The 25,202-nt window shown below is 39.0% G+C and overlaps 2 long non-coding RNA genes across 3 annotated transcripts in view; one reads left to right on the forward strand and one right to left on the reverse strand.

Annotated features, from left to right (window-relative positions):
* The window catches only part of LOC146975850 (uncharacterized), a 32,379-nt gene that overhangs the window by 3,510 nt on the left and 3,667 nt on the right, over positions 1-25,202 (forward strand). The window contains exon 3 of one of the 2 annotated variants that reach the window (XR_015037363.1): positions 478-642. The exons of the other annotated variant lie outside the window; for it this stretch is intronic. This is a non-coding gene — a long non-coding RNA (uncharacterized LOC146975850). The remainder of the gene's footprint in view (positions 1-477; positions 643-25,202) is intronic. 2 annotated transcript variants of the gene reach the window in all.
* LOC146975851 (uncharacterized) lies at positions 2,853-4,783 on the reverse strand. Its single transcript, XR_015037380.1, has 3 exons — positions 4,632-4,783; positions 4,300-4,395; positions 2,853-2,887 (listed from the first exon to the last, which is right to left on the reverse strand). It is a non-coding gene; the product is annotated as an uncharacterized LOC146975851 (long non-coding RNA).

The following is a 25,202-nucleotide window of genomic DNA, read 5'->3' on the forward strand; positions in this document are numbered from 1 at the left end:
TGTCCCCTACTGATTGAGTGTCTAACTACTGGTCGCTCTCCTCGCGTCAAACAATCTTGCTTTATGTTATCTCAAGCCGCTCCCACGTGGCCCACTGGCTGTGATGGCCGTGTCAGATGCTGACAGCAGTTGTCATCTGCAGCTCACACTGATGCCATTGAGGCCTGATAAATGGCACTTTTATGAAAGTAGTCAAAACCAAACAAGACAGTGGTTAGGATATTAAAAAGTGTATTAGGAATAAGACAGAAGAGGAAAATAAATCTGCAAATAAATCCTGGTTTGTCATAGGAGTAGATAAGTCGGGTTAACTCTCGGTGACAATACACCAATACAATATGTGCCAGAAATGTTAAAAACAGCCCAAAAAGTTTTTCTGTGGTGGAAAACTGACTAATTTTAATTAAGACATGTACAGGGAACACATCACTTGTGTTTTTTGATGTTAAAACTCTGTATTAATTTTCTTTGCTGAAGCCAACAAAGAACCTAGTAGATGGTGCCAGAATGGGCAGGCAAAACCAGCTGAACTGGCCACAGACAAAAGGCACTGAACTGTTCTCCTCAAGAGGCACAACTGACTGGAGTGGAGGCAGACCTTAGTGCCACTCAGACTCAGCAAGCAGGGTCTGGAACAAAGAGGTATGCCCCCACTCACACATACACACAGAATGTTGAAATTTTTATTTTTTTTAACAAATTAATTTAATGAATACAGCACAAAAAATATATGTGTAATGAGAATATGCTAATTGAATGTATGATACTCAGATAGCATAGACAGTCAGTTCAGGCCATTCAAGACAATTCTTTCTCTCGCTCTCTCTGTTTTGTGTGTGTGGGTGTTATAAGGTAAATGCTGCTCCTGAACCTGAAAACTCTCGAACACCTTCAGAGCTAAAAAGTCAGCACTTTAACCTCATACAGGTAGTCGTTTCCTTTCAAATCTAGTGTGCTGGAGTATAGAGCCAGAACAATGAAAAACATATAATCGTCCTAATACTTGCTGACAGCACTGCGTATTTATTTTCATGTAGTGCGACGCATTTGCCTCTGATTTTGTGTAGCGTTTGAAGAAGAATCTGGTATGTGCTGCTGAGGTGCTGGTTTTCAGCTCCTGAACACACTGTCATTGAAGTGGGAGAGTGTCTGGTCTATTCAGGATTGAGAGGTACCCGGAGATGGAGTGTTCTGATGGCTGCAAAGAGCATCTAAAACACTAGATTGCTGCATCCTGTGTGTCTCTTTCTCCTGTTTATTACTCACTAAATACATTATTCACACAACTGAAACAATGTTAGAGAGGAAAAACTGTCCAACTGCATGACTCTGCCAGCTTGTTTATCACTCTCCTTCTGGAGGGACCAACCACTCCTCTGTCCTTATAGTGACTTTCTTTTTCAAAGGAGCTCTCAAAGGGAGTACCCCGGACTGTCTTTTTTCCTCAAACAATATTAAAGTATCTCCAAAATAGATGCACTCTGCCTTTCAACCGACAGGCAATTATCTAGCGCTCTGTAATTGGCAGCAGGGGAAGGGGGAAAAAAAGACAGAAATAATAAAATCAATATTCACGTATGAGTTTCTCAGCTTATTTAGAAATAGCTTTGACTGATGCACAAATGCCCTCTCTATGCACACAAAGGTATACACACTGTAAAAAAAAAAATGTCGTTTTTACAGGAAAACGCTGGCAGCTGGGGTTACCAGAGAATTCCTGTAAAAAATACGGCAGCACAGTAGATAACTTTACTGATGAAATCTGTAAATTGATTTACAGTGAATAAATCACATCTGAATCACATTAAAAAACTGTTACGTCTACAAAAATAATTTGTTAATTTCGCATAACGATGTTGTATATAAATAGACCATTTCCTGTATTTTTTACATGTAATAATTGCTTATTGTGCATCAATAAATGATCAAATTAACAGGAAAATATCAAACAAAAAACTAATTTAAACTGGTAGAACAACAGTAAAACTTTGCATTTTAAATGGAGCTGTTCTGTATATTATACATAAAATCTATTCATAATATGCTGTATCTTTATGTTTTAATAATCAAGTTATTATGTAAAATTTACATAATTTATTTATAAACCTGCAAAATGACTACACCTACACCAAAACATGTAAATTACATCTTGAAAAAAGACAAGAGAGGAAAATATAACTTTTGGGACATTTATTTAACAGCCATCATCAATAGTTTCAAACAATTTTTTTTCAATGTCAACATATAAAGAAGCTACATGAACTGGTTCTTTTAACTATGACTGAATCCAGGTTGAAAAAAAAATGTCCATGCTATAGAACAGCAAGCTGAATTGAACTCTGCTCATTAGTAAGCAGGAAAACAGTATTGCGGCTTCTCCCAAATCACTTAAACCAATGGTGACCAGTTTTCAAGAAAGAACCCCCCCCCCCACACACACACACACACATTTTAGCAGAACTCTCAACATGGGTGACATGATAAAATTGTTGGCATTTTATCTAGAATAACTCAACCATGATTATTCTTACCAATGAGTATGTGAAAAAGTCCATGTTATGAGAGCATCAGGCCAGATTTAACTGCATATAGCTGAAATACACCAAGAACAATGACATTTTGCATCCATCTAAAATGCACCAAGAACAGTGACACTTAACATTAAAGTTCCACAACAGTAAACAATACCAAGTGCAATTTCACTATCACTATTCACTAACTCTTATGTAAGCATTAAGACAATAGTACATCAGGGTGAGCGCAGTCTGTGACTGCCCTCAAACACAATCCTGACATCCACTGACCCATCTTGGTTCCACAGCAGGTTAATCTTCATCACCTCATTTACAAATTCCTCTTGAACACCGACAGATCCATCAGCAGCATCCTGCAGACATTGTTAAGATAACCGTTAGGAGCTCACTTTCAACCTGCATGTTACAAGACAAATACTACCACCGCACCTAGAGTGTAACAGGACATAAAGAGGACAACCTGAACAAGTATTGTGGTAACTTTAAAACTAACACTGTTAAAGGGATATTTAGGATACTTTTTACATGAAGCTGTATGACATCTTTATAGTTACGTGCATCAACAGTGACTTTCCCCCGACTGCGTCCTGTGAGCAGAGTTCCGGCCTGGTTTTGGTGTGGACGAATGTAGTCCGGCTAGTTGGCTGGGGCCACTAAAATAAAGCGTTTTGCTTCTCAAAGCAATATGCATTCAAAAGAGTGATACATTTGCATCACAAAACCGTTATCCACGAAAAAGTCTAACCTCACAATTGCTAGGCGCTACTCCCTCCGTATCACTGCGTGCTGCCGCCTGTAGACAGCTGTGCACGTTTCCATCACCTGTTTCACAGAGTTTACTGCTCGGATAGTTAACGTAAACATAAGTGATGAAGCCATCCCTTGTTTTAGCACAGAGCCAAAGGGATACCTTAATGAATCTGAATATGATGCTGAACTTCGTCAGATGGAGTTGGAGCAGAGAGGACAGGGTGATGGGTGATCAGTAATGCAGCACAGTGCATGGTGGAAGATCAGACTGACAAACGTACTCAGACAGACATAGCGCATCACCTGCAAGGACATTGCTGCTGAAAAAAAAATAGAATGGCGCTACATTCTCCAGCCAGCTGACCTGTAGCTCACCTGCGGCTCACCTGCAGCTGTCAGAGGAGCCTCTGCTAGTTCTAACTGCCATCTGAACACCGGTCAGCTGAGCCAGAGTACAGTGGACGTGGCTGGTGTGTAGGCTTGCTATATGTTTTATAACGGCAAGAAAAACAAATCATCCTCAATCGCTGATTGTCTGATATTCTGTGTACATTTGTCGGGCTGATCTTCCATCACGGACTGTGCTGCATTACTGTCCAACTTCAGCTTGTCACTTCCCTGTCCCTCCTCTCTCTCTCTGCCTCTAACTATCTAAGCACCGTTAAACAAGTGATGGAAACGTGCACAGCTGTCTACAGGCGGCAGCACGCAGTGATACGGAGGGAGTAGCGCCTAGCAATTGCGAGGTTAGACTTTTTCGTGGATAACGGTTTTGTGATGCAAATGTATCACTCTTTTGAATGCATATTGCTTTGAGAAGCAAAACGCTTTATTTTAGTGGCCCCAGCCAACTAGCCGGACTACATTCGTCCACACCAAAACCAGGCCGGAACTCTGCTCACAGGACGCAGTCGGGGGAAAGTCACTGTTGATGCACGTAACTACTAATAAGGATGTCATACAGCTTCATGTAAAAAGATCCAAAATATCCCTTTAAATACAGTATTATACTAACCTCAATGTCCTTGAACAAGGCACTGGCATCTTCTTCCAGATGGTTGATCAGAAATCAGATGACAACCTCCCGCGTCCGTTGAATGGGGATTCCACTCTGCAGAGTATTACAATTGATTAGTTGCTGAAAGATTTATTTAAGCGTTTAAGAGTTTTGCTTTTACAGTACTAACATGTCAAACATTTCAACTGAATTTACATTAGGAGGAGGAAGCCAATACAGATGTATTGTATGTAATTAACTTAAAGGAGAGAAATGTGAATGAGACAGGTGAAGTTATGATTAAAGCAGTTAATGCAGAAATTGAATAGGTCGAGAATACATTTTAATACCTGAAGTAGAACACTCATTTGGGTCAGACGTCTCTCTCCTGCGGCACCATCCTTCAGCAGTTCAGGTGTATTGAAGTCCAACATTGCCATGAATTATAGCTCAAGATTCAGTGTGGTGATCCTCAGAAATTCTGCGCTAACCTGAAAGAGAGATGAGAAAAGAGAAAAAAAGTGGTCTAATCTATTGTCATTCAACACTCAAAAAAGAGTTGTAATGAGATGAATAAGATGCAAGACTGTTCCATATATTTTTTAATAGGATGTGCACTGCTATGCCATAAATTCTCTGCTTACAGGGCTTCCCCCAGTGTATTATGAGCCTGGCCAGGTCTTACTTGCCCCACTGCCAGGCTAAGCATCGTTTATTATTTTTTTTTAAATCAGTTTTTATACTCCATAAACATGTGATCAGGTGTCTTTTTCATCACCTGACAACGTCACAACTTAGTCGCGCATAACGGGGCACGTTACGGACATCATGCTCATCAGACCGCTGCTTCACCAGCTGAGCGAGAGGAGCGCACCGAGTCCACGTTAACGTGAGCCGATCCGCGGCTGCAAGAGGCTCAATCAGCTGATGTAGCAGCTGTTAGCTGTTAGCACGTCGTCCCCTGCAGCTGTGAATGCGCAGCTACGGCGTCACTATGAGAGCCCGGCCACTTTACATCACGCGCGCCGTAACTTACAGAAATCACTCACGTTTGTAACCACGGATGCAGCCCTCGTCCAAGTAACGTTCAACCAGCAGCCACAGAAACAAAGCCCCCCCCGCCCCCCCTCCCTCCCTATGCTCAGCATGCGCGATGAAAAGCCTCGTCATGTCTGAGCATGTTGTGGAGTGCTTATTGATGAATAAATTAACCATTTTGCGTCCATTTTAGGTGGCATTAGCTAACGGTGCCTTAGCTGAATGAACCGTGTGTTAGCTGAGCAGTTTTGTGGAAAGCTGTAAACTAAGTTAGCTAACGTAGCCTACAACAGCTTGGTGCAGCTGGTGACAGTATTAAAAATACACCATATAAAGTTGTATGTAGGAAGACAGGGTCAATATTAAATAAAATATTAACGCTCTACTTACCAGCTTATGGAGTCCTCCAAGTGGTTTTCACTGTGGTGTCGGCCGTTGATTTGCCTCGTGTTTTTCAAAAGAAGCAGGGTACCGTTAGATATCCCATGAGTCCACTCTCTTTGCGCGCGAATGGCGGCACGTCATGACGTTCTGCGTAAATACTACTCATTTTCTGAAGTTGTTGCTAGAGATGAGGTTAGAGTCAGAGTAGCCTAATTAAAGTTCTTGAAATCGATTGATATAATTGCTCCATACTCAAATATTCTGACTGGTATTCACTGAAAATATTAAGGGTATCTTAAAATTATAATTTGTTTGTCAAATACTAATTTCTTTTGTGAAAATAGGCTAAATAATAGAAGTAATATAAGACCAAATTATCAGTAGAATTTTAAAGCATTTATTTGAATATGTCTAACTCAAATAATCACTTTTGTGATTTTCAGAGATTTTATTAAGACTATATACTTTTTTATTATTGTGACATAATTGGCCCTGAATGTTTCAATTTTTTTCAAATAAATTTTCAAAAAAAAAGAGGTCCAATACAGAACAATGTACAGTTAAATATATTCAAAACATGACCCCCTTGAATAAAATAAGGAAAAATAAAAAAACCCAGCAAACTGATACCCTGAACTAGAGTGCACGACTCACTGCCACCCTCACCACCCCCTCAGCCAATCCCACCCCCAAGCGCTGAGAGGATTCAGGAGGTCCTTTTCCAGGAAGGAAAGCAGTGGTCGCCAGATCTTTTCAAATAAGGCTATGAATTACTTTTTAGTCTACCTCTCAGATTCACAATGATTTTTTTTGGTGAAAATATTACCTATATTTGCATTATTTCATCAATCATGTAAAAGTACAGCATAAACTTGTAAAGTGACGTACATATTTTTTATGTATTTTTCAAAACAACTGACTAAAACTATAGTTTTTACAATATTTGCATGTCAAATTAACAAAATTGTTTTGTCATGAGTATCACAGTATTTCTCAGTTTTTGTTACCAATATTTGTAGTTTTCACAAATAAATTTGATTAAAATCACATGTTGTTGTTGTAAATATAACAAAACATTCTGTTTTAATAGTTTACAAATGTTCGCTGTGATTTAAACAAAAAGTAAATGTTTTGGGGTTTACAATACTTTTCTGTAGTGATTTTACATAGTTTTTATGTAAATTTCACAGTCATTTTTTACAGTGCAGGGTCGGATTTAAAGGGATCTGCAGCTTTTTTTTCTTTCTTTCTTTTTTGACTTGTTTGATTTTTCAACTGCACTAGCTTTTAGTTCCATAAAAATCTTTACACAGATGTCAAGGGCATGCAAAGCACATGCTGAAAGTGCTAAACTCAGCTTTTTCAGAAATTCCAGAATAAATAAGACGATAAATAAATGTTTTAAAATGTCCAAAAGGTGTATCGTATCACCTTCACCTTACATAAATTCGATTCCAAGACAAAAAAGAGAATTATATTATTCCACCCTTTTTTGACAACTAAAATGATCACAAAAATGCACTTAAGACTTGTATTATTATTTTTTTCCTTTTCACTTCTGACACCATCAAAGTACATTGTGGACTCCTTTCCTCTCTGTTTTACTGTAATGTCTGGTAACAGGACCTGTCCTTGGGAAGGATTAGACTGTATCTTGGAAGAAAGTCTATAAACACAATTTCATATTCATTCTGCTGTTCTTCTTTGACTGCATGTGGAAATATCATGGGAATTCATAGACAACACATCCTCACACTCAAAAACAGTCCCTGCTCTTTTGTACTCAAAAGATTCTATTGCATCGGTCTATTGAATATTTCATATTTTCTCATTACACAAAAGAGATACAGTAGATAGATAGATAGATAGATAGATAGATAGATAGATAGATAGATAGATAGATAGATAGATAGATAGATAGATAGATAGATAGATAGATAGATAGATAGATAGATAGATAGATAGATAGCCATAAGCACAACTTGTCATGCTCGTCAGACCTTAGAACCTCCCACATGCCATCTGGGAAACACAAGCCCAGATGTCATGTGAGTTTCCTTTGACAGCCAGCATTTGCCGTACACAGTGTCCTCTTTGCCACAGAGTCCTGTCTGCTTCAGGCACATTTATAGTTGAACTGTATTATTTCCAGTTCTTTATGAAGGTCGAAGGCTTATTTTAAATAACTTGAATTTTTTCTTGTATATTTTCTATGTGGGTGCTCATCAGTGGCCTCTAGTAGTCTTGGTTTGAAATGTTCCTTTGTCATCATTTTCCATTAACATTTTATACTGACAAAGATGTAAAAAACAAGGGATTGACAGTGTGCAAGAAACCTTGCCACTATCTTAAGTGTAGGGGAGACTTAAACTACATGTAGTTGAACTGACGCTGCCTCTGATTGGCTGGCCCTGGCGTTCCTGTCATGGTTTTAAACATTGTTGTTTAAATCACACCGAATATGTCTACCTCTTTGTATTTTTTATTACATTTTTTGTTGACAAGTGGGTATTGGGGTAGGATTTTTATTTTTTCTTTATATTACCCACCATGTCTATAGATTACCCAACATTTCTATGGTGGACCTACGTTGACCCAAAATGTTGTCTTTTTTTAAGTTTTCACTGAAAACAAACTCCAGACTCAAACAGTTTAGTTGTGGGACTTTTGATATCATGAAACTTTTACCAGTCAGACCAGTTTGATATCTGAGCAGACAGACAAGACATTGGGCAAATAACCTTGCTCATCCACCTGTTGTACAGTAAAAAAAAATATGATCTGCAGTTGCCCCAAGCTATTCTAAATGTCAGTGTATCTACAGTCCTGTTCCTGGGTGACCATTCAACAATCTCATCTCTGTCACTGATTGCAGTTACATCACTTAAGTATTTGCAGGTCACATTATTCTGAGACTCTAAGAAAATAGTGAGTCTGTTTACCTTCACACGGTATAGCGAATATTGACTCATATCCAAGTGAAGGTTTTATTTGAAATAAGATGTTTATAGGCTGTTTGTGGCCAGTCTGGGCAAGAATCCAGACTAGGGAATAGTGCCTTAGGAAGTAATATTTGAGTAAATATGCACATACTGTACACAGCACTTCAATGAACACAAATCAGTTTACTAAGAATGCCTCTTTGAGCATTCCTTTCTGTACAAAAAAATGTTTTATTGTCTCATTAAAGAGGTAAAGGCGATCACATGTCCAATCTTAAAATTGAACCTAGGCATTAGTGGGCACTTCAAGAATAAAATACCAGTACAGAGGCAGATGGGCATACATACACACTTCACAGACACAGATGAGCCCCCTTTAAAGTCACTTTTAAAAATTGCAGTATGGCAGTTGAGAGCAACAAACACAACATTTGTCAAGGTGACTCATCAGGCGGTGGCTATTTGAACAGGAACTGAAGAGGACGACAGCTAGCCTGGAAGTCACACTGCTTTTATAAGTTTCAGCCCACATCCTCCAAGGGATAAACATCATCACAAACAATCTCAAACAACATTTATATCCATAGAGAAAAAAAACACACAGGCATGTACAGAAGTTAAGATTCAGTATTAGTTAGTGATAAAAACAACCTTTAAGATGCCTCACATTGTTGGGATATTTATAGCTTATCCTGGTTACTGAAAATGGGATGTGACATTTACGTGCAGCAGCTCATGAATATTATACTTGAGAGTGAAATATTAAGGGAATAGTAGCGTGCATGTAAACATGTTCTCTGCCAGGTTCATACGTAAGCAAGTGAATTAATGAGTCACAAGAGCCACTTTCATTGTCTGCAAACGTCAAGCAGTTGCATCTTCAGTTGGCAATCCTCTTTTCCTGTCCCTGCAATCTTGTGTTCTGCAATCATGCTTAAATATTATGCAAACACATTAAAGTGGATGCAATGATCTATATGAATATCACTTTCCAGTGTTTGACACCAATTATATCCAAATAATTTTGTGGCATTATGTGTCTAGACAACTTATGTGCATCTCTAAAGACAAAATGACAAACAGACTATACATTATGTACAATTGTCTGCATAACAGTTTGACCACACCTCATAGTATAAATGTAGTGCATAAATTGATGTGGTTTCCATTAAAGCAGAAGTAAGCGATCCGGTCGTTTTGGGTAATGCTGCATTCCAGGCCGGCTTTTGAAACCGTAAATTACAGCTTCAAGTCACAACTTACGACTTTGTAGCGTTCCAGGCAACCCACTCGTGTTTTTCCGACCTGTTTTACCTGTGAAAGTGCACTATAACGGCCACTCCTAACTTCCGACCCGTGAACTCGTACCAGATCGAACTGGTACGACTTCACAGGTCGGAAAAACACGAGTTACGAGTTGCCTTGAACGCACCATAACAGTCCTCGTCCCTACGTCACCACATTCACGCGCATCCCTTGGCTGCACACACAGCCCTGCATGCCGTTCTCTCTCCTCATTGGATAAAAACTGTAGGATACGAGAAAAGTTTTCTCCTCGGCTCAGAGCAGAGCAGAGTGACTGACAGACCCGTGTTTCGGTCCAAACACTCGATGTAAGTGATTGCTGTCGGAAGATATAACTATTTAAGACTCATATTAACACAAATATATCGCTTACTTCTGCTTTAATGTAAACATTTTGTATTTAAGTTCATGCAAGCTCATGCAATGCAGTGTCATTATTTTTCTGAATTTGATGTGACAAAATACAAAGTTCATGCATAGTCCAGCTGGAGCTGAAAAATGAAAGTAGAGTTGAGTTATTAGCTGAATTATCAGTCCACCTAATAATGTGTTTTAATGGCAAATGCACAATGGGGGACTAATGAGCACTGCTCACTTCAAAAATGCTTAATAAATGGCAGTTAAAAGTTGTGTCAATTTACTTCACTTAGCAAAAAATGTGCTTTAAATCATATGCTGACTCATTTGGGAGCAATATGCAGTAGTACAGTGCACTACAGAATACCGTATGTAAAGTCAAAGCTGTTTTTTTTTTCTGAGGAGAAAAAAAAGTCTCTGTCCTTGGTGCTGAAGTCCACATGAAGAACGCCTTTCGAGACAGGATTTCACACAGTATGTACAGCACATAGAGCATAGTTGCATCCAATTGTTAATGCACACATCACAGTGTTGTTACTGCGGGGCACATAACTCATATTTATCAGACCTGACAGCTGTGGATTGAAATCTAGTGTCTCACTGGGGAAACTAATGTCAGATACGGTATAATGGCTGTGTTAACTATATTTCTCAAAATAAACAGCTTTGGAGTCAAGTCAACAAAGTTTAGTCAGCTAAAGTTGTCACACTGTATTCAAACATGAGTTGTTGTCTGTACGCAGAAGCATCCTGGTTCTGCAGTGACAGGTCACTGTCACTTTAATTACAACAGACGCTTTTGCTTTTCCTCCACTTGCACATTTTAAGACAAGTAAAAGAGGAAGTTACAAAAAAGAGAAAGAGATAAATGAAGAAAGAGAGACTCTCCCCTGCTGCTCATTGGTTCTCCATGTCTTCCCTGGTCCAGGAGGAGCTCTGTCACATTTATGCCTAAGAAGACAAGTGCTCCCGCAGCTCCCTCTCCTGGGTTTTCAACCCCGTCCCTCTCTTTGAAGATGATTTTTTTTTTTTTTTTTTTTGCAGCATCTGCTTTTTTCTCCTTCCCCAGCCCACTGCTACATCGCCTCCCTGCCTCTTTTCACACTTTGATTGCATGTATCTCTCATCGGAGTCCTCTGGCTAATTGCATCATTCTAATGGTCTTTTTCATGATCATACTCTGTGGTAAGTTGACGTTTCATGCGGCTTATTAATTAGAATTAGCGAGAATAGGAGAGAAAAGTGAAGAGAAAGTGCTGATCAGTAGTTTGAGTGTAGAAATTGCAATTGTCTTGGTTCAGGGTATTGGGATTGTGAGGGGATCAGGAAATGAGGCTGTAATCCAAAAAGTTTACATCATTACTGGCTAACCCCATTATTTTAATCCCATAGCACCCCAGTATAAATAACCACTCATTCTCTGCTCATACCAGTAAACAGCCAAGTGTAGTAGTGCTCTAATGTCTATTGACATATTATTTCACTTGGCTTCAGCCATTATCAGCAGCATCCACACAGCAACAGGACTTGGCCTGCTAGTGGAGAGAGTAGGTGTCTCCATCCTCATCTTCTCTTGGCACACACATACTGTACACACACACACACACACACACACACACACACAGAGCGGTGGTGGTGAGGATGTTGGAAGTCTCCTCCTTTAGCTGGAGGGCTTACCTCTCTCTCTCTCTCTTTCTCTCCCCCTCTCTCTCTCACTCTTTCCCTGTCTCTCTCTCTCCGTCTCCTTCTCTCCTTTCACTCTCAGTGACTCCGTGATGCTGCCACGTCAGTGCAATTTAACAGTTCTTTGATCCATGTCCTGAGAGTGAATGGCAACAAATTAAGCAAATTATCTGAACCACCCACGGGCCTAAGGCAAAGAGAGAAGTGGAGGGGGGAGGGACCGGGGGATGCTACAGTTGTTAAAAGGAGGGTCGAGTGTGACTGCCAGAGCCGTGAAGGAGGACAGAAAAAAATAAAAATAAATTTGCTCTGTATATAAATGTATGGGATAACCGAGGAATGACCTGAATCGGGGGAGATGCGTTCTGCTTCAGTGGTCTCCACCTGTTCTCGGTGAGAGCCTGGTTCTGTAGTCGGTGGACAGCCAGCTCAGCTATTTACTTTGACTTTGGCAGCTGTAGGATCAGGGTGTAGCAGGATGTAGGATTTTTGTGAACAATATAAAAAAAAACATCACGGCTATGTCTTATCTTTGGAAAGAAATCAATTGGGTGTGAAAGGAATTCCTGTCTCTTTTCTTTTCATTGAGTGTTTAGTATTTACTCCCTGATGTCTCTCTGTTTTTTTGATATATTGTTATTGTACTTCTGTCGGGATGCTGACAGTGCCTTTTAGGAGAGAAAGAGAGAGAGAGAGAGAGAGAGAGAAGAAAAAATGCTAAAAGCCAAGGAAGATTCAATTGCAATGCTTTAAAGTGATGCATGAAAAACAATGTGCCTGTGTAGCGATAGCAATAGCAAGATTCTTCACTCTTACACTGACCCTACAACTGAATTCAAGAGAGGTTTAATTTTTTGAATTGTGATCGGGCCTAAACATATGCACACACTTCATTCATATTCAGCGACCAGTCTCATTCTGTTCTGCTGAACAAGAGCAAAACAGCAAATCCGGGGAGGAAGAGTGCTTATGAGTAAACAACCAAGGCTTTAAAACATTTTAAAAAGCTTTGCAAATTTTTTATGAGGAAGAGAATTGACTCTTACTGTATGTTTTGCCAGATCTCAGTGATGCATACAATATGATTTGGTGAGTAACACTGAATGTAAACCACATTCATGTAGTCACAAACATGAAAATTGCACTGTGGGCACCATCTTTAAGATGGCAAATAGCTTTTAATGCTTCAGATCAAACAGAAAGTTGAGAACAGTCAAATGTGCTCTTGCTGGACAGTGCTCTTGCTGGACATAGTTTGAATATATAAAAAATGAGTTTGAATTTGACGACTGTGCAGAACTGTTACGCCATATATATATATATATATATATATATATAGTTTATTAGCATATAAGAAGTCCTCATACATTCGGTGACATGGTTTGGGTTTTATGATTATTTAATCAGACATAAAATGTATCAATAGAATATAGATACTATTCAATGTAAAATGGGTACATGGAGTCCAAAGGCAGATTTGTTTGTTTCTCAAAGTTTTTCTGAGTTCGCACGTTAATGATCCAGTGAGTTTTCAGCTTTCTTTGGCCACAGTTGAAGGAAGTCACTGAGCCAGCTGCTTTCAGACCCCCAGTCCTGTCTCTGTACTGTGGCTGTAGCTGTTAGAAATTCACTAATCGATCAGTTTGCAGTTGATGAAACATTAGTCAATTCATGTTTTTGGAAAGGGGCACTGCACACTCTTCCAAAGTCAAAAATTTGAGAGTTTTTTTTTCTTTCTCTTGGGTAGGAATAACTTCCAGATATATAATAATGTCTTATAGAAATAGCCTTGACACAATCAGCTGAGGTCAAGGATGGTCTTCCCAGTGCGGGTGCACCCAGTGTCATTTTGGAGAAGGTTTTTCCTGCATCGAGTGTCTGCTTACAGAAACCCTGATGCTACGAACTTGCTATGTTGCTTGAAACTTCTCCTCAGATGGTAAAACAGTAAAGGTGATGCAAATCCAAGCCAATTTTTCATCGACCAAAAGTTGCTCTTTCCAAAGGAGGCAGAGTGCACCCTGCGAGATGTCAATCATTCCCTGCCATTACCTCTCCTCTTCCAGTGCTCTCACTCCTAAAATAACTGCTCCATAGCACTCACCATTCCAGTCATCATGAATATGTCGCTCCCAGCATTCAAATCTCAGAGAGCCTCCTGCACCGTACCCCTTTACTCACTCATCAGAATTTAAGACGTTGTCCTCATCCTCACTGTCCTGTGCTCACTTTTCTAAGTTAGCAGGGAGGAACTGGGCAGACTGGAGCCCTGGCTTCTCTATTCATAATGTAATTTCACAGCTCATTATAGTCCAAGGACCATTCCCTTCAGATGGTGTCAGCACTGGTACTAGATATGAATTACCTGGCAGATCTGGGTCATACAGTATTTGGAAATCACTCTTAGCTTCGCCTCGCCATCTATCCTATTATTAAGACAATAGTAAGAAAATAAAAAGTAAGTGCTTTTTGCTGTTACTGTGGTTGTTGTCATGGTGTGCAGCCCATCTGGTGCTCCATGCAGGTAAAATACACTCTGGAAGAATAATATTATGAACAGAGTGGTTTAATATAGACAGCAGCTTTACTTCCATCCTACAGAGCATTTTGTTTTGGTCTAAAAGTAAACCTGACAATCCACAATGGTAAACTAATTAATGCTTAATGCCTGGCATTATTGTAATGAGCCTTAATGAAGCATTTTCCCAGAGCCATTAAGATAAAGATCGTAATGGATTCAGTTCACAGGTGTGCTAACATTTATCTTCAAATCAATGGATTCCCACTGCCTGAGCTGTAATTAGACTGCCAGACTCTGATAAGGGTCATGCCAAACTTGTGTTGTGTGTACTCGGTAAATGTGTGTGACTGTGTGTTCATGCGTGTGCGTACCTGTGCATCCACTGCTACCTCAGCTGAACTGCCATGCAACAGAGGTGGCTTTGCAACAGGCTTCTTATAAATTATCCAATTAACCTTGTGAGACTGGGAGTAACTTTTGATTTTTGCTCAAGGTGCAATTGCTTTATTAGGCTGCATAACAACAGAAGGAGCAAAACATGTAGGCTGGTGTAATTTGGTGGGGTGATTGTATGTCAGCAGCTAGTCGTATGGTAACTTAAGACAAGCACCTTCCTTTTTTTTAGTGTGCTGTGCTGCAGGAAAAATAACAACAACCTGCGAATGAGTAATGAAAGCCTGGTTGATCTATTGATCTGGTGCGCAAAGCTATTATGCACTAAAAACACATGGCTGCATCATGCCGAGATTCTGCTAATAGGCTCCTTTACAGAGCTGTTTAAGGAACCACGGGTCAGAGATCAGTGGAAGAAAACTGACAAGACATTGGACACAGGAAATCTGCACACTTTAAATACAAATTAGTGCAATGCAATTTCTGTAGGTTGGTTCAATAATGTGCTCTCTGACGGACATTGAAAATAAACAATCTTAAAGCTTTTACAGGACATACCCTTCAGGATAGAAGACCAAATTGTGTGGACATTTTTGAAACTCATTAGGAAAGATCAGCAGAATATGCTAAGTAGCCATTTAAAAATATATATTTTAACTGGGTTAGGGTTAGGGAACTTGAGGCTTCTTTGTAGAAATGAAATGGTGGGAGATGTTTGTCTGGCAGATTTGATCTTTGAAGGGGCAATTTACATGAAAACAAACACCCTATTGGATTGCCAGATACAGAAATGAGGTAGTCCAGGAAATTACACACAAAGGTCGCTAAAAGATCCAACATAAATAAAACATGCCAAAATCAGGCAGGTTTAATGAAAACATCTATGTGACACATACTGTATATGCACAGAATGATCTCATAATAAGTATTGTATATGACTATATGAGACATAAAGAATTGTAGAGAGGCAGGTAGACATTCTGTATTTATTTTTCTTTTAGAATTCTTAGGTTTTAAGGTTCTACAATACACATCACTGGCTACTGACATAATACACTTTAAAAAATTCCTTTTACCTCAGTACAATAAAGACACCGAACCCCTCACGTTAATCTCCCAGCTCACCTTGCACCTGCGGCTCCCTGACAGAAAACTCACACCGCAGTTTCACTGCAGCATCCATTATACATTATGATATGTGACCTGCTATGTTCTGGATGTTTGATGTGTCTGTTACATTTTGGAAGTTTTACAGTAATGGACTGCTGTGCGTTGTGTTACATGTAATGCACTTCTCACACCTCTTTAACACTAGTGCTAGAGCTGAGCTGTTCACCCCTGCAAGCAGGTCTGTAAAGTCATTACAGTCATCAGTGATTATGATGATAACTATTATCATGTTTTAAAAATTATTATTATTTTAAGTATTATTTCAAGTAGTAGTTTAGTACTATATTTTTGTTGTTGTTAGCAAAGAAAATCACAAAGAATAATGTAAAACACCATAACTGTATGGATGCAAATCCGACTAAAAAGCTTTTTAAAGAAACTATCTGTTAACAATGCTAACATTCATTAGGTGAACCATGTTCATGCTGTGTACTGTTTATGCATTGCCTTTTTAATGTGGGCATTGATGGTGATATCAGTGCATAAAATTGTGAAAGTGGACCTCAAACATATTCTGATGAGTTATTTATCTCTTCTCGAGTTCGTAAACTTCCATCGGGTACAGGCCAGGCACAGAAAATAATCCGCAAGTTTTCCTTGTAGCCGTGTCACCACAGGCAAACTAAGAGCTCATTGAAGTGAGAAGAAAAACAGAATCTGAAAATTCAAATTCCACATAGCTTTGAAGGAGCAGCAGTACCACTTCACTGAGTTGAATTTTCAAGAGGCTTAATAAAGTAGCAGTGTTCAGTCAGAAGTGAATTAGAAAGTATCAGTACATGCATCAGTTAGTGATCAAAGTACTTAAATGAGTTTTAAACCATTACAGTAATTTGTTTTTGTTGAGGAGGGAGGGGGCAAATTCAAACCTTCTCTGCTACTCACTTCACTTCTTCTCGCTGAGACCTAGTCAAGCATTATGGGGAAGGCAGTAATTACATGCGCCCATAATGAAGGCGTTGTAAAATATTCATGGAATTCATCTTCGGAACTGCTGTTGTACTCCATGCTGCAACTCCTCCATCTCCACACAGGGTTAACCAGTGCTGTTTTGTCCGTTGACTGACAATGGCCACAGGTACAGCTGCTTTATGCCTGTGAGCAAGTTTTTGAGTCACAAAGCATTTCTAATTGGTCATGACAGGAGCTTCTGGTTGCCAGATTTGATCTATACAGCCCCTGGAATATTTATTGTTCAGCATCACCCCACACTGTGCCTCTAAAAAATGCATTATTTGAGACCTAGTGGAAGTCTCAACCAGAGGCAACCATGACCCTAATAACAACTGGCTAGACAAACATAACAATAAATAAATAGATGAATAAATAATGAACACATGAAAGAATAAATACACAAATAGGCCTACACAAAAAAAAAATCCTTGATCTGTTGAAGCTTAACCCTGTATTGTACTTTCTGTGTTCTCTGTGCCTTATCTGTGGGACTAAACTCCCGCGCATGAAGCTGAGTAGCAAATCTATTTTATGTTCTCACTGAGAATAAAACCAGGTCCCTTAGCAAATGAGTCACAAGACCTACACTTCATTAAATGTAAGGTCATTCCCAAGCAAACTCATATTACCTTAACTTTACTTTACAGATAAATCACACATTTTTTGGGGGTTTGTTTCTTTTGTTAATTTTTAACAATTTAGGTAAATGGTCTGGCCTATATGAGACCAATTATTTATGTTATGCACAAGACTTCAATTTTGAGCGAATAAACACAGGTTAATTTATCCAGCTACTTTAGATTTGGAACAATAATCCTCAGTGTTGCAGTATTTCTAAACAATACTTCACTTCATCTTCAACAAACTTCATGAGCAAACTGTTAGTAATTTCATTGACAATATAACAGAAATTGGTGCTCTTGGCTAGCTGACATCCAACAGCTAACTCTTGGCTAACAGCTTGGCGAATTTGAGTCATTGACCATGACCTTGGCTGAATTTTTGGTGTTAGGATGTGCAGTTAATGGCTTGTTAGCTTATCTCGTTAACTAACTAATTACGTAGCTGGCAAATGGATTAGATTTTTGTGATAGCCTTAGAGCTAGACGCCCAGAGGGCCAGCTGTGGCAACAATACTAATGGAAGTATGTGCTTGCCACAGTTATTAAAGCAACATGCAACAATGTCTCGGCTAAATACTGTATACGATTAGCCTGAGGTTAGGTGGAGTCTAGCGCTGCCAAGATGGCAACAGCAGAGAGGCCCAGTCTGAGCTTCAAAACCTTTCTTACGAAGCTATTGGTGGCGTCCTCAAGCCTATGTCCATATTTATTGCCAGGCAGTTCATGAGTTGCAAAAGTTGAACATTGGTCAGTTTTGAGCAGAACACAGCAGAATGTAAAATAGAAAGTAGGAAGTACAGCTGCATGCTCTTTTGAACCTGCTCTTAAGACTGCAAGGACAACATACTGTAAGTGAGTAGCCTAGTTATTTTGCCACAGAACTGACTTTTCAATACAATATCTGCAATAATCAACGAAATTATTTATCCTTGTTATAACTCTCATTCTGACATGTTAAAAAATAAATCAATATCAAGCCCATCTATTTTTAGCAATGGTCTTTTATTCTGACCACCTCAGCTCATAGACACTAAACTCTTCTTGAACCCCACTGCTGCCAGACTGAATTGTGATTTGATTAACAAACACACACACACACTGAATATGTTACTGATTGACCTTGTTTTATTGCTAAGAGATGCTTAATTACTCACAGTGGATATAAAATAAATGTAATATACAATTGTTCTCTTTCTTTGTGTGTCTGAATTTGAGGAAAATTATACAAAATTTGATTCAATAATAACATCACTGGTGAGCTAATGTCAAATCTATTATTTAAATTCTGATCTCATCCTCACTAATTCTAATATCAATGGTTAGAGCATTTGATGCATAACAATACATTGTGACATCTGGCCTCTCTTTAATTAGTCCTCACAGACTATTACCATGTAAAAACCCAATTCTAGACATTGACGTTTGAACATGGAAATGTGACATTAGATGGTGGAAAAGGTGGCATTTGGAGCAGACTCAACCTGAATAGGAAGTTCGTTCATTAGGAAAGTCAAAGGAGAGTTCTGTGTGAGACACGCTTTTTGGGGGGAATAAAATCAGCTTAGATAATGTAATGTCAGAGAATCCCTATCATTAGTGGAGATGTGGTGATTTCCTGTCTAGGCTTAACTTTGCACTGCAGTTTGAGCGACAGAAACAGTGTTACAATGTGACAAAAGTTGTGTTCAGTGAGAGACCTGATTTCATACAGCGGAAGATGGAAGTATTTCTCACTGAAATCCTCACAGGCTTGACTTTCAACACAAAGAGGTATGACTCTATCTTTAATTAAAATGTTGGATATTTTATTTTATATTGACTTGTGAGGCAGATTAAGGCAAGGTTGAATGTAATATATTTATATGTGTGTGTGTGTGTGTGTGTGTGTGTGTGTGCGTGTGTGTGTGTGGTATATGTACACTGAGGAAAAACAGATTAAGAAATTCCAAACAGTTTGCCTGATGCAAGCATTTTGCTTCCTGCAGGCTCTTAAGCAGCACTGTGCATATACCCAAGGCGGAGATGAGGAAAAAGCCTCTTCCAATTCCCAGGGTGCAAAGAGATGGAGCAAGGGGAGTTTTCTAAATGATGAACTCTTACAAATTGATGACTGGTGAAGATCACCGACAACTTCAAAGCTGTGTGGATCCAGGTCACCTGCAAGACGGTTTATATAGACTATTAATGCATCCTGATTAAAGAGAAACCTGCATTGATCCACATCCACCCAGTCAGGCATTCCCCACTGGTGTGTTATTAAGGAGAATATCCCTTAGAAACAAAACCAGCCAATCAGTATGCTAACCCAGTGCAGATATTATGGACTGACATTATTAGACACGATTTTGTTTTCCAACTTCTCACGGCCCCTGGTTTCTTATTTTTCTCATTTGATGCAAATATATTTGTTGTGACGCTTGTCTGGCTCTGAATGTCCCATGATCCATTGAGTAAGCAGTGGACCACGAGGCATGTCGTTTTTCTCTCATCTTGCTCTTCCACTAAGTCTCTGTACTTGGGCCATGGACATACTGTGGCTGATACCCAGCAGGAGGAGTTGTCATCACGGTGAAGTAGCGTAAAAGTGCAGCAGTGCAATTAGCATGACAAGATGCTTCATTCCCTCGCCTTATAGAGTAGTCACTCCAAGTATGACAGAGATTTTAAGAGCAGTTCTCCCTTCATCTGTCTTTTCCACCAACACTCAGATTAATTTAAAATCAGTGTGCCAGTATCTTGTAGTTTATCCATGCATCAGAAAACTGGTAAAAATGTATGCAGAGCAGAGAGAGAGACAATGTTTGATTTATGTGTTTTCTTCTGCAACGATACAGTACAACTGCGTTTCCTCATGGGTGTCATTGTGACAGTCACTCTTGATTTCATGATTGACATTGCTGAAGTGATGGCTGTCACCAAAATCATCCATGTGTCTCTCAAATACATGTACAAATAACCTGTCTGTTTAAATACAAGCTAATGCATTGGCTGCATTTGCTTAGAATTTACACTCAGAAAAATGAAGAGAACTATTTGTGAAAGATTTTGTTAATGATGAAGTCAAGATTTTATTTTCCAAAGTCCTCCTTGCTGCCACTAATATTATATAAGTAAAAACAATCCATTGACACATCGGGAAATGCACCTCCTTGCTTTCTTGTGGAGATATGAGATTTTATTTATATGGTAAATATACACCAGCTTGTACCTCTTATACTCACAAATACTGTGTATACACTGAAATTAGTGGTCCTTATTTGGTTTTCAAATGTGCATAAGCACAGATGGACATATGCAGATGCAAGGGAGAAAGTCTGAGCCGCTAGCTGCCATGCAAAAGGATACAATTGATTTGTTTTGTCTTGTCCATTAGTAGGTAAGTGTAAGTTTCAGAGCAGTGTTCACTTGTTCACTTGTGTGCTCGGTATTTTATTCCTAAATCCAGTGTAGCTGTGGTGCAACTGGTATCAGGTCTTTGTACTCAAAGATGTCACAGTGTGGAAAACAGAAAGAAATTAGATCTTGAGATAAATACCCAAAGACGCCAGAGTCATTTGACTCAAGATGCAATACAGATCATATCATTTTGCATTTAAGTAACACTAATTCCATTACTTTGATATTATTTTTTTTGTTTTGTTTTTGAGGTAATAGGCCTTACTAGTAATGTAACTAGTAACATAACTAATTACTTTTGAAAGTCACCAGAACAGTAACATGATAACTTTTAAAAGGAGTAATAATCAGCAATTTAATTATTTTTGCAGATAAATACATGCTGGCAAAACCCTGATGTTTTGCCAGCTGCTGCTGATGTTAGCAGCTGCTCACAGGTTTTTTGACCAGTGTAAAAAGGGCTAATCTAGCATTTAACTGCTACCACCATATCGCTTCTTATGTTGTAGTCATTGCACAAAGCCAGGCTATCTGTTTGCCTCTGTCTTCATTGATTGTGCCATGATACGTTAACCAGCTGTAGGCTCAAGCTGTACAGATGTGGTATCAACCTTTTCAGATTGTTGCCCAGTGAGTGAATATTCATTTATCATTTCCTTTTTTTCTTTTAATTTTCAATGTATTAACCTCCTAGCACAGCATCACCCCCCTTCTAATTCAAAATTCCAAACACGCACAGTGATATGCATACACAAGGAGACTGAGACGTACTGTAAGTTATAGAAAGAAACGGAGAGGGGAGCGTTACAGTAGAGATGGCAGGCGTTCAGCTGGGTTGAGGACTGGGACATAAGAACAAAGGCGGCCTCAGCACAGATTCTGCACTGGGACTTCACACTGTAAAAGGGAAGGGACGGCTACTGTTTCCTTTTCCTCCATTACCCAGAGGTCTTAATTAGTTAGGTTAATCATGCACTGCTATAATTGACTAGTGTTGTTTCTCCTTTTCATCTATCATTTCACTGCCTGGAACCAACCTGTAGTGGGGCACCTCATTTCACGTACCAACACTGATGCACCCCAATTCCCTAATATGATTGTTCTATACTGTAGCTCCCTTCCTTTCTCTCTGTCTCTCTTTCTCTAATCTCAGTTTCCCACATTTCTCTTTGTTTCACATACACATAATTAATCACACATATACACATTGTGCCAACACTTCTTTGTTTTTGCAATCTTTACACTCAGTTGTGTTCAGTTTTCAGCAGAAAAAGCTGAAAATATACTGTACATGCATAGCACATGAAACAGAGAGATTATTAATCAGGAAACGGTCCACTCATGCCTCACAGCTGCTGCTCAAATCCAAATCCAATGTGTTGATGCCTAATAGCTTCACACTAATTCTGGCAGTTCTTTTTATTAGTATTATTGTTGTTATTTATTTATTTATTTGTAACAATTCGACTATTTTATCAAAAAAAAAAGGAAAGACATATTCGCACACAAAATCAGCTGGAGGGCACTTGTAATCACAAGCTGCACATGAAAAATGTTAATCAGAAATGCTAATTGCATTCAGTTTTCAGGAGGTGAACTCCTTGCTTGAGATTAATTTAAGCTAATTGTGAAGTTGATGATTTTTGGGTTGTATGTGGCTGTCATCAACAACTTCAGAATATTTAACACCAAGCTTTTGGTTTTAAATGAAAAACTAAACTTGTGTGCATGTGCAATGAAAATAATTTGCCACTTTTATGCACACTTCCTCAATTATTCAGGAGCATTTCAGAAGCTTTCCTGAAAAGTTGTGGATGATTAATTATGGGGCTGATTTACACAGTTTTACACAGATAATAAAAAGGTAAAAGTCGCCTGGAGATAAACCAGTTCAGGTCAGTAGTATCTAATGTGAGATGAAAGAGGGGAAGTGTTTTCTCTTAGATGTTAAAATGTTTCCTCTCAGAGTAACCATGAGGGCATGGTTAGTAGTGGATTTATTTGGCACTACTGTACACCTGAAAGGGTTCATAAAGCATCTGAATGGGTAAAAGGTAACCTTTCTGTATAAAAAAAAGGTGACATTATCATGCTCTGTGGTGAAACATGGTCTTGACTAGCAAATGAGTACATAATACTGTGTCATAACATACTGTAAAGGTATTCAGTTCGAGATGATGCAGTGTGTTTCATACGTAAAATGTAGAATAAATGCTGTAATCCACATATCCTTTCTCTTTTTGTCATTCATCTCTTTGGAATTCATTATCATGTTGGTGACTTCACACCACTGCCAACATGGCACCAAACACATTTCCAGTAGGAGAAGCTGCCCTAGATAGCTTGCATGTAAGCCCATGACTGCATACATGCATGTGTATAGTTAACTGAAACTTGAGCAAAAACAAAAACTCAGCTGCATTCTGACTCACCCCAAACTGCAAAACTTATAATAATACAATGAAAGGGTAAACATACAGGTGGCTCTTCCATCTGCCTCATCTGTTCCCACCATCTCCAGCTGCCAGTATTTGCTTAGGATTTGTGTTTACCTCCTCACCTCCACAAGTCTATAGGCTTCAGCAAAATTACGTTTAGCAACTTTTACCTGAGGGGAAGGCATGTTGTTATACAGGACACTTAAAGGAGAATTCCGGTCATTTTCTAAATGATGCTCTACAGCTCTAGGTCCCTGAGTGCTACCATAGGAAAAGACCTGAGAAAAAATATGTGCAGCCCAGACCTAGCTCTCCTCCTGCTAGCTGCGCAACATTGCAGTTAAACAGCAAAGTAATGGAGGCAGAACATTAAAACCATGACTTTGGCCTCTATTATGCTCAAAATATCACTATACATGCTTTGCAACATCCACCAGTGCCTTACAGTACCTCACAACACTGACTGTGCATAAACTCTGTTAATATGAGAGAGCAGTGATTTTTGTGGTGATTTTGTCATGTATCTCCGTTCATGCTGGCTTCCTTGGTAGACCTTACTAGTCGACTGTTGAACGCATGCCCAGTCTGCACACAAATAACACACAAAAAGCACTGCTCTCTCATATTAATAGAGTTTATGCACAGTCAGTGTTGTATGATAAGGCACTGGTGGATGTTGCAAAGCATGTGTAGTGATAGTTTGAGCATAATAGAGGCCAAAGTCACGATTTTAAAGTTTTGCCCCCATTACTTCGCTATTTAACTGCAATGTTGCGCAGCTAGCAGGAGGAGAGCTAGGTCCGGGCTGCACATATTTTTTCTCGGGTCTTTGGTAGCACTCGAGGACCTAGCTGTAGAGAGTTATTTAGAAAATGACCGGAATTCTCCTTTAAGAAAGAAAGTTTTTCATACTAACAAAACAACAGTGGTATTGCATCCACATGCACTTAAATAGAAACTGTTAACAAACCGTTAACTCATACTGTAAGAGATTAAAAAAAAAAAAATCACACTGGCGGGCAGAAGGTGACGGGTGTGTGTACATGTGTATGCAACCTACATTAACCAGTCACAAGCCTCATAATATATATTCTGTGTTATTTTAACAAAATGCTTTAATGCATCCATATGTTTAGTGCAACTCACACCTGTTTTTAAAAACAGTACTGTGGGTCTTGATTGATGTGTTGACAGGTAATCACGATAGAGATGCAACACATATGTAAAAATGCAAACACTGTAGAAGCTGCGAGAAAGACACATTTTTTTATAGTGCACATGGTGATTAAAACCTGACATTGATGTATGATGGTAACACTGGTAAATACTGATAAAGATGACACAGAAAACACAGCACTGCTGCCAGAAGCTTTGTCATCTAATTAATTTCTTGTTAAACTTGAGATTGCGTCACTATAGCTGATGTGTTTTCAGCTGTTTGAAGACAGTGTGTATGACATGTACAGATGTAAATTGTTAGTAGCTTTCTTTCATTTGGTAATTTTAGGCAATTGTTTTATGTCTTGTCTTTGAAAATGAAGGCAATAACAAATTCATTTTATCATCACAATAATGTCAGAATAAGAATCAGGGGACTTGTTTATGTCCTGGAAAGACCCAGAAAATTATATTGTATTGAGTACATTTTTTTCAGGCAAAAAAAACAAAATCATCTTCAACAGTTTCAGTCCAGAATATTGCTGTTAGCATCCAAATA

Source organism: Trachurus japonicus, chromosome 13 (assembly GCF_045865225.1).
Source record: "Trachurus japonicus isolate A0001 chromosome 13, Traja_1.0".
NCBI classification, from domain to species: Eukaryota; Metazoa; Chordata; class Actinopteri; order Carangiformes; family Carangidae; genus Trachurus; species Trachurus japonicus.